The 17,531-nt window shown below is 45.5% G+C and overlaps 1 protein-coding gene across 2 annotated transcripts in view; it reads left to right on the top strand.

Annotated features, from left to right (window-relative positions):
• The first annotated feature begins 10,265 nt into the window (after positions 1-10,265).
• EZH2 (enhancer of zeste 2 polycomb repressive complex 2 subunit) overlaps positions 10,266-17,531 on the top strand; it is a 67,459-nt gene continuing 60,193 nt past the window's right edge. For both annotated transcript variants that reach the window (XM_040353151.1, XM_040353152.1), the window contains exon 1: positions 10,266-10,416. The gene's annotated coding sequence lies outside the window, so the exon portion shown is untranslated. The remainder of the gene's footprint in view (positions 10,417-17,531) is intronic.

Here is a 17,531-nt window from a genome sequence, read left to right on the forward strand (position 1 = left end):
GAGACCCCTGGTTTAGATCAAAGCATATTCATGTGTTAGAATGGCCCAGTCATTAGTTCAGACCTAAATCCAATTGAGAATTCATGGCAAGACTTGAAAATTGCTGTTCACAGATGCTCTCCATCCAATCTGACAGCGCTTGAGCTATTTTACAAAGAAGAATGGGCAAAAATGTAACTCTCTAGATGTGCAAAGCTGGTAGAGACATACCTAAAAAGACTTGCAGCTGTAATTGCAGGGAAAGGTGGTTCTACGACGTATTGACTCAGGGGGATGGCTGAATACAAATGCACACCACACTTTTCACATATTTATTTGTAAAAAATTGAAAACCATTTATAATTTCTCTCCTACTTCACAATCATGTGCCACTTTGTGTTGGTCTATCACATAAAATACATTTATTTTTTTGGTTGTAACAACAAAATTTAGAAAATTTCAAGGGGTTTGAATACTTTTTCAAGGCACTGTATATACCAGGGGTCTTCAAACTACGGCCCTCCAGTTGTTCAGGAACTACAATTCCCATCATGCCTAGTCATGTCTGTGAATGTCGGTGTGTTACAATGCCTCATGGGACGTGTAATTCTACAACAGCTGGAGGGCCGTAGTTTGAGGATCCCTGGTATATACAATATGTGCAATTTAGACCCAATGCATTCAGTAACTGAACTGACATCCCCCTGTATTCCAAATACAAGTACATTGTATGTGGGATGACACTTGTACTGAGGGGTGTGGTTGTTACTGAACTCTGGAAGCAAATAGGACTTTAATATGGGTGGGCAGTAAGCAACATTTTCACCAAGAGAAAATAGTATTTTAAAGTAGAAGTAAACTCTCCCCCTATGAAACTATTTTATAAATATGCCAGTATGGCAATGTATTCCAAAGAATTCCACATTCAAAATAACCCCCAATCATTTATTTCTTACTGTTTTGGAGCAGCTTTAAAAATCCTCCTTCCTGGGGTAAGCCTTTAACATTTACTGGCTTCAATTTCTGTTCAAGAATTGGATTCAGTCAAAACTCTGGAATTCACAAATAGCAAATGTTTGCAGCAGGACTGATAAACTAGAAGTATAACTACGTTAGAGTGTTATGCCCTGTACACACCATCGGAATTTTCGATGAAAAGAGTCAGATGGAATTTTTTTTAATCGGAAAATCCGATCGTGTGTGGGCCCCATCTGACTTTTTTAGTCGGAGTTTAGAAATAGAACATGTTTTATTTTTTTACGATTGCAACAATTCCTATCGTCTGTGTGGAACTCCGACTGAGAAAAAAAAACACACATGCTCAGAATCAAGTCGATGCATGCTCGGAAGCAATGAACTTAATTTTTCACGGCTCGTCGTAGTCTTTTACGTTACTGCGTTTTGGACGGTCGGAATTTGGTCTGACAGTGTGCATGCAAGACAGCTTAAACGGAATTCCGCCGGAAAATTCCATCAGATTTTATCCCATCAAAAATTCCAATTGTGTGTACAGGGCATTAGGCTTCTTTCACACCAGGCAGATCCGTTGCAGCAGAGTCTGTCAGCTCAGCGGGAGATCTCTCCGTTGATCTCTGCTGAGCCGGCGGATGACAGGTCCCTCTCTGCTCACTGAGCGGGGAGGGGCTTGTCGAGCGTCGCTGTCTCCCATGGAGAGATCAGACAGCATGTGCTTTTCATCAGATCTCACCTGATCCGATCCGCCATGGACTGATGGCGACGTATGGCCATCCGTCTGATTTTAGCGGATCGGATGTCACCGCTGACATCCAACGCTCCATAGAGAGGCATGGATCGGCCGTTCAGGTCCGCCGAAAAAACTGACAGGCGGACCTGAACGGTCCGGCAGTGTGAAAGGGGCCTTACAGAACAGCAGTAGGAATTCTATGTATAACACCAAGGCTAACAGAATGGAGATTTTTTGTTGTTTTTTTAACCTATGTTTTTCAGCCTGTACAAGTGGGATGAGAAGGAAGTCCCACTGCCCTAATCAATGATATACTTTTATTGTAACTCTGTTTTTAGCTCAGACTAAACTCCAGGCCTGTCTCTGCCGATGCATACAGGATCTAATGTGAACTTGCTGTTCATATATCATGTATGAAGTGCCCAAACTGGTCCCGGGATTATTACTCTCCAGAGCAGAGGAGGCATTAGGAATATGGCCTGCAGCTCACATTCAATTTATGATGACACAAGCCAAAACATTGTGATCCCTGAACAGTGATATGTATTATGCCAGAGGCGCTCAACTTGGCCAAGATCCTAAAATAGCCATAACATGCTACACGACTCTTCATATGTTGTAATCACATATTTAAAGTGGTTCTAAAGGCAGAAGTTTTTTTTATCTTAATGCATTAAGATAAAAAAACATTCAGTGTGCAGCAGCTCCCATAATACTTACATCCAGCAATAGTGCACAAGAACCTTGGCTGCCCGGGACTCTCCTTCCTGATTGGCTGAGACACAGAAGCGGGTACCATTGGCTCCCATTGCTGTCAATCAAAGTCAGTGAGACAATGAGGAGAGAGAGGGGCCAGGCCGAGCCGCAGCCCTGTGTCTGAATGGACAAAGAGCAGTGGCTTGGGTGCCCTCTTCTCAAGCTGCTTGCTGTGGGAGCAGGAGGGAGGAGCCAGGAGCGCCAATGAAGGACCCGAGAAGAGGAGGATCTTGGCTGCTCTGTGCAAAACCACTGCACAGAGCAGGTAAGTATAACATGTTTGTTATTTTTACACAAAAATAACAAGACGTTAATATCACTTGTAGGCCTCATGCACACTGGATGTTTTTTGACGTTTTTATAGCAGCTGTTTTTGGTTGTAGACATTTTTTTTTGTACAGTCATTAACCACTTCCATACCGGGCACTTACGCACCTTCCTGCCCAAGCCAATTTTCAGCTTTCAGCACTGTCGCACTTTGAATGACAATTGCGCGGTCGTGCTACACTGTACCCAAACAATTTTTTTATCATTTTGTTCCCACAAATAGAGCTTTCTTTTGGTGGTATTTGATCATCTCTGTGGTTTTTATTTTTTGCGCTATAAACAAAAGAATAGCGACAATTAAAAAAAAAAAAAAACACAATATTTTTTACTTTTTTATTTAATAAATATCACAATTTAAAAAAAAAAAAACATTTTTTTTCCTCAGTTTAGGCTGATACGTATTCTTCTACATATTTTTGGTAAAAAAAATTCGCAATAATCATATATTGAGTGGTTTGCGCAAAAGTTATAGCGTCTACAAAATAGGTGATAGGTTTATGGCATTTTTATTTTATTAATTTTTTTACTAGTATTGGCGGCGATTTGCGAATTTTTTTTACTGTCACCGTGACATTGCGGCGAACACATCGGACACGTTTTTGGGACCATTCACATTTATACAGCGATTAATGCTATAAATATGCATTGATTACTGTGTAAATGTGACTGGCAGGGAAGGGGTTAACCACTAGGGGGCGTTGAAGGGGTTAATATGTTCCCTAAGATGTGTTATAACTGTCGGGGGGAGGGGACTCTCAAGGGGAGGAGACCGATGTGTGTTCCTCTGTACTGGGAACACACATTGGTCTCCTCACCGCTGACAGGAGGTGGATCTGTGTGTTTACACACACAGATCCACACTCCTGCCGTGATTACCGACAATCGCGGGTACCTGGCGGCAATCGCGGCCGCCGGGCACCCGCGCCGGGTCACGAGCGTCGCCGCGGGCGCACGCGCCCTAGATCGCCGGGAACGCAGGACGTCATATGACGTCCACCCGGATCGAGAAGGGGTTCCTGCCGCCGTCATTTTACAATGCCGCGGTAGGGATGTGGTTAAACTCTCTATCATGTTATCCTATGTGTCCATGCACAGATTATTTTTTTCAAATGCTTTTAGACGCAAACGCGGCTAAATTGCAGTTTTTAGACACTGGTTTCTAGCTGTCAAGTTAAATCGTTCAGGAGAGGTCGAACAACGTCCCGTGTACATGAAGCCTAAACGTCCGTTTACCAGGAGCAGTACATGAGGCCTTAGGGATGGCAAAGGAAATTGCAGCATTAAAGTGGTTCTAAACCTTTTTTTTTATCTCTAGGGGCACCTGTGCGGGCTTGCTCCTGAGTCCCATTGCTATGCCCAATTGACACAAACAGCGGGACTCAGCTCCGCCCCCCACGTCACAGGATTTGATTGACATCAATGGAAGCCAATGGCTCCTGTTGCTATCAATGTGTCCAATGAGGAGAAAGACAGCAGCTAGAACCACTGTGCTTGTGCTCAATGCTGGATCGGATCTGGCTCAGGTAAGAAAAAGGGGGGTCTGGGGGGGCAGCTGCAGCACAGAAGATTTTTCGCTTTAACGCATAGAATGCATTAGGCCCCATTCAAACCTGAGCGATTTTCTGCTTGGAGCTCTAAAACGCTCAACAAGCCAAAGCCTATTCATTTCAATGGCCCCTGTTCACATCTGAGCGTTTTGTCCCCTGAAGCTCAAAAAATACATGAGCTTCTTTTTTGGCAGATTGCAAGCGTTTTTGGCCCCATAAGACAATAGAAACGCCTGACTTGAGCGTTTAACAAGAGTTTTGTCTCCTCTAATTTTCTTATTCAATTTTCCTTTAGATTTCCCAAAACCATATAATATAAAGGCAAGCCTAAACCCCTTCAATTTTGTATGTACTCAGACAGGCCCATGCACTACATATTTTCAGGTAAATCTAAAGGAAATTGAATAAGAAAACTGTATAATGTATGGCCAGCCTAAATTCCTCTCCCCTCCCCCCAAGTGATTTTCTAGTGGCTAAACAAAAACACCTGAAGCTGTAAAACACTAAAAAAAAGCCAATAAATCAATACGCTCAGGTGAAAATGGCGCTGTTGACTTCCAGGTAAACTAGAAGTGATGTCAGGTCATCACTTCCGGGTTACTAGAGCTGATCTGTACGGCTCTCCGATCAGCCGATGGAAGCGCCGGCTGGTCGATTGGAACTCCTGGTGGGATGGGAGATCGGCTATTCGTAGATGCAATCTAATGCTAGTTAGCAGCTAGGATTGCTTTTACAAGAAAGCCAGCCGTTGGCTCTAAAAAAAAGTACAACTATCTGAAGTCCAGCGACACACCAGTTATGTAACTGGTCACCAAGTTACCACTGTTTTCTCCCAGCAGGGACTTCCCCCTGCTGGGAGAACACAATACCTCCGCAGGAGATGTTCAGTGTTGATGGGGGCAATGGAAAATGCTTGTTTCCTGTGCACTTTGTCACATTATCCAGAAATGCCAGGTGTGAATAGAGCCTAATAAACACTCTGAAGGGAGGTGGAGCTGCTACAGAGAGAAGTGAAGTTTCTCTTTAACTATTTAACGTAAACCGCCGTCATTGTATGTTTTTACTTTGACATAGAATACTAGGGTTATAGCAGCAGATAGCTTCCTTAACCCCAGTATTTTCTGAAACGGCGAGCGGTCCGCTTTATAATAAAAATGGGTTCCGCGGCAGATTCTCTGCAAGATCACTTTTGTCGGCGGCTGGAGCGGTGCCCACCCCCCACATTCCGGTCGTGTCCACTGCCTACCTGACCTTACGGTAGCAGCGGAGGCAATCAGCTCCTTTCCCCTCTGTCTGTGAATCGAGTGAGGGAATGATGGCCCCCACTCTACTCAACGATGTTGGATGACGGAAACAACGTCAAACGTCACTTCCACCCAACGGCCATAAAGGGGATTTATTAAGTGTAAATGTGAGATCTCACATTAAAGAGGTCCTGTCATGCTTTTTTCTATTACAAGGGAGGTTTACATTCCTTGTGATACTAATAAAAGTGATCCAAAAAATGTTTTTTAAAGGGACAGTGTAAAAATAAAATTAATAATATGTTTTTCTTTTTTAAAGCGCCCTGACCCGCTGTGCTTGCACACAGAAGCGAACGCATGCGTAAGTCATGCCTGCATATGTAATCAAACCACCCATGTCCGGTATCAATGCAATCGTTAGAGTGAGAGCAATAATTCTAGCCCTATACCTCCTCTGTAACTCAAAACTGGTAACCTGTAGAGATTTTTTTTTTTTTTTAAAGTCGCCTATGGAGATTTTTAAGGGTCAAAGTTTGTTGCCATTCCACGAACGGGCACAATTTTGAAGCGTGACATGTTGGGTGTCAACTTACTCGGCGTAACATCATCTTTCACAATATAAACAAAAAAATTGGGATAACTTTACTGTTTTCTTATTTATTCATTAAAAATAATGTATTTTTTCCCAAAAATATTGCATTTGTAAGACCGTTGCGCAAATACGGTGTGACATAAAGTATTGCAACAACAGCCATTTTATTCTCTATGGTGTCTGAAAAAAATATATAATGTTTGAGGGTTCAAAGTAATTTTCTAGCAGATAAAAATGATTTTAACTTGTAATCAAGTTCGAAAAATAGGCATGGTCCTTAACCGCTTCCATACAGGGCTTTTATACACACATCCATACCAGGCCTATTCTGGCACTTCTCTCCTACATGTACAAATCATCATTTTTTTGCTAGAAAATTACGCAGAACCCCCAAACATTATATATGTTTTTTTAGCAGACACCCTAGGGAATAAAACGACGGTCATTGAAACGTTTTATCTTGCACGGTATTTGCGCAATAATTTTTCAAACGCCTTTTTTTTGGAAAAAAATTGTTTCATGAATTAAAAAAATAACAAAACAGTAAAGTTAGCCCAATTTTTTTATAAAATATGAAATGTTACACCGAGTAAATAGATACCTAACATGTCACGCTTTAAAATTGCGCACACTCATGGAATGGCGCCAAACTTCGGTACTTAAAAATCTCCATAGGCAAAGCTTTGAAAATTTTTACAGGTTACCAGTTTAGATTTACAGAGGGGATCTAGTGCTAGAATTGTTGCTGGCACTCTAGCGCATGCGGCGATACCTCACATATGTGGTTTAAACGGCGTTTACATATGTCGGCGGGACTTGCGTGTGCGTTCGCTTCTGCGCGAGAGCTACTGGGGACAGGGGCGTTAAAAAAAAAAATGAATTTCTTTCTTTTTTTTTTACATATTTATTTCTTTTTTTACACTTTTTTTTTTTTTTCAGGTTTATTCCTATTACAAGGAATGTAAACATCCCTTGTAATAGGAATGTGTATGACAGGTCCTCTTTATGGAGAGATGCGGGGTCAATAAGACCCCACATCTCTCCTCCAGGCTGGAAAGCATGAAATCGGTGAAAAAAATTCCCCGATCTCATGCTTGCTGTTGCTTAGCAGCCGCAATTGCGGCTTTGTTTACTTACGGGGACCCGGGCGTGACGTCATCACATTGCGCCCGGGTCCTCCGACGGTCATAGAGATGACTGGTGACCATCTGGTCACCAGTCATCTCTATGCTTCCTGCCAGCGCCGGACGATTCGTTCTCCGGGCCCCCGATGGCACGGGAGAGCCAGGAGAAGCACCGGATGGCGGCGGGAGGGGAGGATGTCCCCTCCCGCCGCCTGTAAGAACGATCTAGCGGCGGAACCGCCGCTATGATCATTCTTACGTTGTGCAGAATGGCCGGCAGAAGAGAAGGATATCTGAATGATGCCTCTAGCTGCAGGCATCATTCAGATATCCCCCCACAAAGCCCAGGACGTCATATGACGTCCACCCGGATCGGTAGAGGTCCTTTGTGGACGTCATTTGACAATGGGCCGGGCGGGAAGTGGTTAAGTAGTTAAAGTGTAAGTTCACTTTACAGAAAATCTGTAAGGTGAACTTACACTGGAGCCCCTCCCCATCACAGCTGAGGCCGGTGTTTTGTCAGATATGGTGACACGTCAGAATTGGTAACAGAAGTGACGTTCCATCTCTGCCATTTTGCTACACCCCGCACTCCTCCATAGTAAGGATACCGTGAGAAGGGGAAAGCGGACATCTTGTTACACCCAACAGAGTTTTGCATTTTACACTTCTATTTAACAGTAAAGTGAGTTTATATACTGAAATCCAGTACTTAAAACTCTGTCTGAATGTTATGATGTTGAATTTTAAAAGCAGCGGCAAGCCTGCTCCTCTCACAAGTTTGCTAATACGACAGAAGTTTGCTGCTTTTAAAATTCAATATTTAAACAGTCAGACGGAGTTCTGTATTTCACTATATAAACTCTTTGTAAAATGGAACACTCCGGTGGGTATAACAAGATGTCCGCTTTCCCCCTTCTCAGAGTATCCTTACTATGGAGGAGCGCGGGGTGTAGCAAGATGGCGGCGACGGAACGTCACTTCCGTTAGCAATTCTGATGGGTCACCAAATCTGACGAAACACCGGCAATCTCCCATACTGACACATCGTATCGCCGCTTTACCAGTCCGGGGATTTTAAATCCCTGCGGCTTTTTTTCTTCTCCAGCACCGACATATAGTACACAGGTTCTGATTGGTCCGCGCCACCCATGTGTGCGCGATTATCAATCACAATGAATCCTACCCGTCCGTATCTTTACGAGGTACGTTTCACCACTTCCATACCGGGCACTTACGCAGCTTCCTGCCCAAGCCAATTTTCAGCTTTCTGCGCTGTCGCACTTTGAATGACAATTGCGCGGTCATGCTACACTGTACCCAAACTATTTTTTTTATCATTTTGTTCCCACAAATAGAGCTTTCTTTTGGTGGTATTTGATCATCTCTGCGATTTTTATTTTTTGCGCAACTAAAAAAAGACCGAATTTTTTGAAAAAAAATTAAGTTTTTATTTTTTTTCATGTTAATTTTTTTGTAAATAAGTATGTTTTCTTTTTTAATTACCGGCACCGATAGGCGGCACTGGACACTGATAGGCGACACTGGTATGAGGCACTGATGGGCGGCACTAATGGGCACATATGGGTGGCACTGATGGACACTGAGGGGTAGCACTTGTTTATTTACAATTTTTCCAATCAGTGCCCATGTTGCCAGTCAGTGCCCATTTGTGGGCACTGATTGGTATCTATTGTGCATATATTTTTACATGTACCTGGCCATCCACATGTTTCCTCTAATCCCTGGTGGTCCTGGCGGCTTCCCTGTGGTTTAGTGTGGGCAACCGAGGGGGGCTGCGCTGATAAACAATCAGCGTGAACCCCCCCCCCCCCTTTGTCAGGAGAGCTGCCGATCGGCTCTCCTCGCGTGATTGGACACGGCTTATCACATAGTAAAGAGCCTTTACCGAGATCGGAGATGCAGGGTGTCAGACTGACACCCACACCACCGATCGCCGCATGCCCCCATGGGCGCGCGCCGGCATGTTATCCTGCAGGACGTCAATAGACGTCCAGTCAGGATTTCACAACCACTTCCCGGACGTCAATTGTCTATTGACCGGGCGGGAAGTGGTTAAGAGATTAAGTCGGACCAGTAAAGCGGCTTTACAATGTGTCAGTGCGGTGCGGGAGATCGCTGGCCTCTGGTACAGCTGGACCGGGGTGTGATGGGGAGGGGGTCCAGTGTTTCCAGATTTTCTGTAAAGGTGAACTTACCCTTTGAGGTTTTTATACCTGACTATAATTTTTTTATGTGTCTGTGACTTTAGCTGTCCCATGGGGTATAGAGGTGTATGCTTGTATTTCTCATAGTATAGACGGGACTTCCCCGGGTAGAGCGGACTTGTGAATGAAGCGGAGCCCTCCACAGACACATGAAGCCTACCTCAGCTCTCCCGCCTTCTCCATTGGCCGACAGCGGCGGCGGCGGGCACGTCACGAACGCGTGCACGTCATGTGACCACCAACAAGCCCGCCCACTCTACTACACATACCGACCGTTAACGCGGCCAACGTCCAGCGACAACTAAATTCAAATGAAAACCGCCCATTCCCTTCTCCCGCCTTTCCGGGAACCGCGCAAAACGGCGTGATACTGAGCGGACACGAGCTGTCCGTGACCCTCTATAAGTGAGCCCCGAGCACGCCACCTCCGCCGGTGTCTCACTCATTGTATAGCGCTGAGTTCGGTGTCCCGGTACTTAGTGGGCTTGTAAGGTTTACTGTGAGGTGAGCGGAGAGGGACAAGTAAAGTTTGAGGGAAAAGCCGGGCGGACGGGACGCGGTGCGCGCCCCCGACGTACCCGAGACAGGAAAAGCAGAACAAAGAAGCCGGAGTGCACGACTACATGAGGGGGGATCGCTGGCGCCGGCTTCATTTCCCTCTCTGCTCTGCCATTGGGCGACGAGTCTTCGGGCACCGCCGGAGCCACCAATGAGACGCAAGAGCCGAGGCGCCGGTGTGGGCGTGTCTGTAGCCGGGGGAAAGGGGTGGGCGGGGAGAGGAGGATCAGGGAGGTTAGTTTGGCGCCCGGGACCCGGCGCTGCTGAGTGAACACGGCCGGCATAGACATACACTGGGGGGAAGGTGGAGCGCTCGGGGAAACGGAACACCGGAGGAGGCGGGAACCGTACGTACGGTAATTGACGACTGACCCCCTTATCTGTTTCTTCTACTTGCTGTTTGTATGGGCCCTGTGTGAGTGCAGGCGAGGACAAAGGGGCCGCCCCCAGCCAGGGAGGAGGAGGGGCTCCGGACACCAGTGTACAGGGGGGCTCCGGGGATAGGGTCAGTCTGGGGACAGGTGAGTCCCACATCACCCAACTTTCCGGGCTCCGGAGGGGGCACCTGACCGGGACATATGGGTTCCGGGGGGATAACTTCATACCCTGCAAGTCCCATTCATCCCTGGGACAGCTGTGCCGGGGACGTGAGGGACATACACACCTCAACCAACCCCACTGACTGACCGGGGAACACAGCTCCCCCTACCGACCAACACCGCGAAGGGGCGCTTGTCACTACAGGGAAAACTTTCTTTAGTTTGGATAGAATGGAGAGGGCTTAGAACACCTGTCTGGGTTGTGTGTCCCCATCTTTCCTTTATCCTCACTTTGCAGGGACTTCCTCTCCCTTCTGTTTTGACTATAGGACAAAAAGTGAAGGAAGATCTACTTATGTGACAGGAAAAAAACAGTTTATAACCTTAGAGGAGTTTCGGCGAAAAATATAAAAGTCAACAGCTACAAATACTGCAGCTGATGACTTTTAATATATGGACACTTACCTGTCCAGGGCGCCCACGATGTTAGGTCCCAAAGCCAATCTGCCCCTTGGGTGCTGCTGCCGCCATCTTTGGTAAGGGAATCAGGAAGTGAAGCCTTTCAGCTTCACTTCCTGGTTCCCTACTGTGCATGCTCAATCCCACTGGTCCCTTCTGGCTTCTGGGACCTGACTCCCAGAAGACGGGGAGGGGGGTGGATGGAGTAGGTGCGGTGGTGTAGGTCTCTGCAGTGATCTATGTCCGTAAGTGGGAGCCGATAGCTGGATTACACAGGTATCTGCCCCCTCCTTCCCCCTGAAAGGTGCCAAATGTGACACTGGAGGGGGGGGGGGGGGTTCCAAGAAGCGGAAGTTTCATTTTTAGGTGGAACTCCGCTATAAGCAGCATACACGCTATACAATTTTCTTTTAGATTTGCCAAAACTATATAATGAGGTCAAACCTTAACAGTTTCAATTTGTATGCAATCAGACAGGCCCTTGTACTACACAAGTTTTGGTAAATCTGATGGAAATCAATCAACAAAAGTTGTATAGTGTATATCTAGCTTTACTTTATCTAGAATGGTAACAAAAAAGTTTTGCTTTTAGTTCTACTTAGTTTATTTAAAGCAGAACTTTACCCATAACTTGATTAAAAAAATAACTTTCTTTAGCAAGGAACATACATTCCATAATAATAATTATGCTGCCAAAATGAGTATGTGCTGAAAATTGTCTCCAGCACTGCTCCTGTTTCTTCTTGTTGGAGGCTGCCATTTTGCTGAAGCCCAGAGCCCCTGAGCATCAGTAAATTGCAAAGCGGGACTAAAGCCATAGATTTGGGCTCCTTGCACGCTAGGGTGGGTTTTGTTTGTTTTTTTTGCTAAACAAATCATGGTAATGGCTTTTTGTAGTAGTGTTTTGGCAGCATTTTTGCAGTAAAATGGAAAAGAGCTCAAACGTTATTCTACAAACAATATTTTTTTTTTTTTTGCTTCTAGAGGCTGAAGCTCAAAAATGCGAATCTCTTGAAGTAGTGTGTATGGACATAGGATAACACTATTTAGCTTCTAGGACAGTGATGGCGAACCTTGGCACCCCAGATGTTTTGGAACTACATTTCCCATGATGCTCACCTACACTGCAAAGTTCATGAGCATCATGGGAAATGTAGTTCCGAAACATCAGGGGGAGCCAAGGTTCGCCTTCACTGTTCTAGGAGCTTAAAAAAAAAACTCTAGTGTACAGGGGCTTAAGCACAGTTGCCAGAATTAAATTTATTTAACTGCCTCCCGATAAAGTTGTGTAAGAGCACGCTGAGTAACAAGATTAGTAGAATATTGTCTGTCTTGGAGGTGAAGGGATTCAGATAATGAAGAGTGTTCTGAGCTGCAATCTATTGTATTGTTTTTGTTGCTGATTAAAGTTGAGGTGAACACATATCCATGCGTCCCAAAGCATGGGGCACAATCCAGAAGGCTAGTAAATGTAAAGATGATAGATCGCCGCTGCTCCCGACCAGCCCAGGTGAGCAAATAAGGAGCGTCCTCACCCATGTCTCCCCCAAACCACACACCCCCGTGCATTTCTCCCCCACCCACCAGGGCTTAGTTATAGGGTAGGTTATGACAAAGCCCCCAAGGGTGGGGCAAAATGCATCAGGGTGTGGGGAAGACATGCAGTCCGAGGTCCCTCATTATCGATTTGTCACCTGGGCTGGTCCTAGTAGCAGCGATACTTTCTTCTTTTCAGTGTTCTGAGCCATTTGTAGTTTTGTTATCTTTATCAGATATTTTGTATACAGAATTAAATCCTCTTTCCTGCAACCCTGTTTGACTGACTTTGTGATTGTCTACAGATGCATTTTAATAAAGCTCTTTTAAGTGTCCACATTCAGCATAATAGGAAGGTTTTAAAGTCACCCTTCATAGGGAAAATTTGTCTTACTTTGTATAGGTTTGATTCTTTAATGAGAAGATTTTCTTAAAGCGGTTGTATACCCGTAAAAATAAATAAATATTTATAAAAAAAACTGCAAGGCAAAGGCATTATGAGCTAGTAGGACTAGCATGCTAGCTCATTATCGATTACTTACTTTAGATCGAAGCCCCCGCAGCGGTCCTCGGACACGTCCTTCGTCGCCGCCATGGTACCCGGATTGACTTCTGGGTATCGCCACCCCGGCGCTGTGACTGGCCGGAGCAGCGATGATGTGAGGAATGGCACGTTTCACCAGAGGGTATACAACCGCTTTAAAGCAGAGTTCCGCCCGCCCCTTTAAAAGTTAAAGCGGATGTGCCACGGGAAAAATATATTAAAAGCCAGCAGCTACAAATACTGCAGCTGCTGACTTTTAATATAAGGACACTTACCTGTCCTGGAGTCCAGCGCCGATCGCAGCAGATGACGAGCCGATCGCTCGTCACCCTGCTGCTCCCCCCTCCATCCACGGTGAGGGAACCAGGAAGTGAAGCGCTCCGGCTTCACTGCCCGGTTCCCTACGGCGCATGCGCGAGTCGCGCTGCGCCCGCCGATTGGCTCCCGCTGTGTGCTGGGAGCCGAGTGTTCCCAGCATACAACGGGGGACGGACGGGAAGGAAGGAAAAAACCCGTCCTTTGCCTGTATCGTAGGGCCGGAAGTGGGTGCAGATACCTGTCTGTAGACAGGTATCTGCACCCCCTCCCCCCTGAAAGGTGTCAAATGTGACACCGGAGGGGGGGAGGGTTCCGATCAGCGGGACTCCACTTTAGAGTGGAGATCCGCTTTAAGTCAGCAGCTAGACATACTGTAGCTGCTGACTTAACATTAGGACACTTACCTGTCCTGTAGTCCAGCAATGTTTGCACCACAGTCGATGTTTACATTGACTGATCAGGTGCTGCCGCAGCCATTACGGTAAGAGTCGGTTCACACTAGGGCGACACGACTTCCAGCGCGACTTTCAGAGGCGACTCCGACACGACTTGAGCATGAACCACAGGGCGATCTGGGGCGATTTGAAACACGACTTGAAGTCGTCTCCAGGACAGGAGACTTTCCAGTGGCCAATCAAACAACAATCAGCTCTGGGGGAGGGAGAGGTTTGCCTGAGAAATGTATGTTATCTCCTGGAAAGTCGCTTCAGTTAAGACTTGGAGGCGACTTCCATTGAAATCAATGGGTACAAATCGCCTACAAGTCGGATTGAAGTAGTACAGGAACCTCTTCTGAAGTCGGAGCGACTCGAGTCGTGTGTATTAACACCGCTCCCATTCACTTCCATTGTTTTTCTCTACAGCGCGACTTGGGATGACTTGAGGCGACCTCAAGTCGGATCCCAAGTCGCCCCAGTGTGAACCGACTCTAAGGGAACCCGGCAGTGTAGCCTTTCAGTTTCATGGTTGGGTTCCTAATGTGCATACGTGAAGCCTGCTGCGCTCTCACTGGCCCGGCAAAAGAACGGGGGAGGGGGGGGGGCGAGCTGCTGATGTAATTCGCTGTGGGGACAGGGTACCTGTAAAAAAAATAGGTACCCGCCGGAGGGGTGGATGAGCAATCGGATAAGAGGAAGTTCTACTTAAGATTTATTTTTTGGAGGACCGTTTTAAAGCCGGCTATACATGGATTAACTGTCAGCCGGTTCAGCAGAAATGTAATCCATCTATTTGCATGCTGGTTGTACTGAAGTCAATCTATTGACCAGCCTGTTTTTTTTTTGGTAGGATCACCGTCTCTGGCTTTTGCCTGCAGCAGTGATCATTGTATTCTGATATCGGGGAGACCTGACGCTGTCAGAATACAATTCCCCCATCAACAGATCAGTGTTGATGGGGGGAATTGAGCAAATTTCTTTCCTTCAACCTGTGGTAGAAGGAAAGAAAATGGTGTGAGTTTACACAAGGCAGCAACTGATCATGCAGCTTTATGTGAAAACGCTCAATATTTCAACACAGCTTACATTTTATTGACATTTGTTGTGCAGATGGGAAAAGTGGCTTTATACTTTTAGATGTCAGGCTGATGAGAGATTGTCCTTCAGCGCTGAACAGGAAGTAAGCTGTATGTAGGAAATATTTCCTTCAAAATCAAAGCTTTATTTAGGTCTGAAATATAACCTGAATGTTAGTACTGTTTTGTATACTCCAATTTTTATGAATATTTTTGGGTGTCTGTCCAAAAGTCGTCTGTGACCCTGTAAGCAACCTTTCATTTAAATGGCACATTTTTTTTACTTAACATTGTTATTCTAAATGTAAACTCCATGTTGCACCCACATTTAGGGTGTAACGTGTTGCTAAGCATCTCACACCTGAGCCCGCCTCCCACCCACACCAATGACAGCGTGTGAAGGTTCCTCTTCCCCACCCCCTCAGCCACTGTCCCTTTAACAATCAATGCAGGTCCCCAGCTGTGCCATTCATTCAGAGAGAGATGTCCGGCAGATAGACTTGTAGTTCTCTACTGAGTGCAGGTAATCGGTGAACTCGTCCTCTGTTGATACTTCTTCCATCTCTCAAACTGGAACAGAGGTACAGGCAGAGTGCCGGTTCACACTTGTGCTATGCGGGACCCCCGCAAATCCACTGTAGGTTCCCACATCAGCTCCCATATCGCACTGTGAACTGACAGTTTGGACATGAATCGGATCACATGAGTGTGAACACCCATGCAATCAGATTCTGGTGTGGACCAAAAAAAGAGTGAGTTTGGTCCGAATGCAATGCGAATTCGGCTATCTGTATGGCTGAAATCGCATTGCATGGACATCGCATGTGATTTGCAGTGCGAATTACATGGGATCTTGCACCATGCACTGGTGTGACCCGGCACAGAGAACTATAGGAAGAGTTTGCTGGATCCTGACATTGCACCCATGATCCACTGATTGCATGCAATGCTTTGCGGTGTCCTGTAAAAAAAATACAAAAACGTGTATTTTTTTTTTTTCTTAACGGTGAACTTAGCCTTGTACACAAACAGGTGTGTTCTTAGTGAGTTTTGAGTTATTGCATTTCCCCCCCAAATTATTTCTGACTTACTCCAAAAATTGCACTGTTTAGCTGAAAGACGCTGATTTTTCCTTCTTAGCAAACTTTCTGTACCACAATGTCATTGTTGTATTACGGATGCAGATTCTACCTCTTCTCCTTTCTTTTGTTTAATACTTGCTTAGTGAAAAATAAAAATCTGTCACTTTCAGTAAATCTGAGCTGATTCATAGATTAACATTGAGAGAGGAACAGTAAAGCACAGTCAATATACACCACTATACAGGAAAGTACCCCCTGCCATATGCAATGAGCAGTTATGGGTATAGCACGCTGCTCATAGATATGCAATTTTCCAATGACTTAGTATATTGATGGTATAAATTTAAATTGTGCTAATGGAATGGACAGTTCTCTCAATGTGTTTCTCAGAAATAAATTCAGATTCTTCAGGAGTGTATTTGGGGGCTACTTCTACAACAAAAGTAGTTATCGCAAGGCTTTACATATACATGCTTCCCTATTATAATCCTTCCATGGCTAGAAACTACTGGAGTATGGCTGGTGAAACATATACCCTGCACGGGAAGTGAGGAGGCACCAGCAGAAAGAGAACTAGTCACTCGCTTTTCCACAGACGCCTGTGGTTCTAGTTCAATAATTAAACATGCAATCATTGTACGTTATATACTATCTCACCTGATCTCATGGTTTCCTACATACATATTCTGACCTCCAGTCACTGTCCCTTGAGACACCTGATCATTTAGGTAGCCAGTCCATTCCTCTCAGGCTGGTTCAGCTAACTACCCAGTGACTGTGGTACAAAGCGAAAAAAAAAGTTGTATCTCCTATAATACACCCTTAAATACAATGTAACTAATAATGTTATGGTAGTCTCAGTCCCACCTTCAGGTGAATAAATGATCTGAAATCTCCTCTCCTGTACAGTGCCCTCCATTTTTTCATGCAAACTTGAAAGACCAAGTTATGTCCTATGCTTTTCTAGATTTTTAAGCTTGGTCATAGTCATTCTATAAAAAGCCCTTTATATTGAGAAAATACATAAGTTCCATAAAAGATATTCCACGTTCTTTACAGCAAGGGGATTACTGAAAGCAGAGTTCCAGGCTTTTTATGTTTATTAAAAGTCAGCAGCTACGAAAAGTGTAGCTGCTGACTTTTAATAAACACACTTACCTGTTCCACGGTCCAGCAATGCGGCCACCCGGAGCGTCACTCCTCTCCACCAGCACCTCCATTGACACTCTGGGCACCCGGCCGTGACAGCTTTCGGCTGGGCATGCGCGAGTCGCGGACAGGCGGTCTTCTGGGACCGGTCACGTGTCACAGAAGGTCGCCTAGGGAGAGGAGGAGTTGCCTAGGTGGAAAGAGGAAGTGGAACAGGAAGTCCCACTCGAAACAAAGCCCCCTCCCAAGAAAATTACATGCCAAATGGGGCATGTGCGGGCGCGGAGTGCTTAAAGCAGAAGTTGCACTTTTGGGTGGAACTCCACTTTAA

This window comes from Rana temporaria, chromosome 5 (genome assembly GCF_905171775.1).
Source record: "Rana temporaria chromosome 5, aRanTem1.1, whole genome shotgun sequence".
Lineage (NCBI taxonomy): Eukaryota > Metazoa > Chordata > Amphibia > Anura > Ranidae > Rana > Rana temporaria.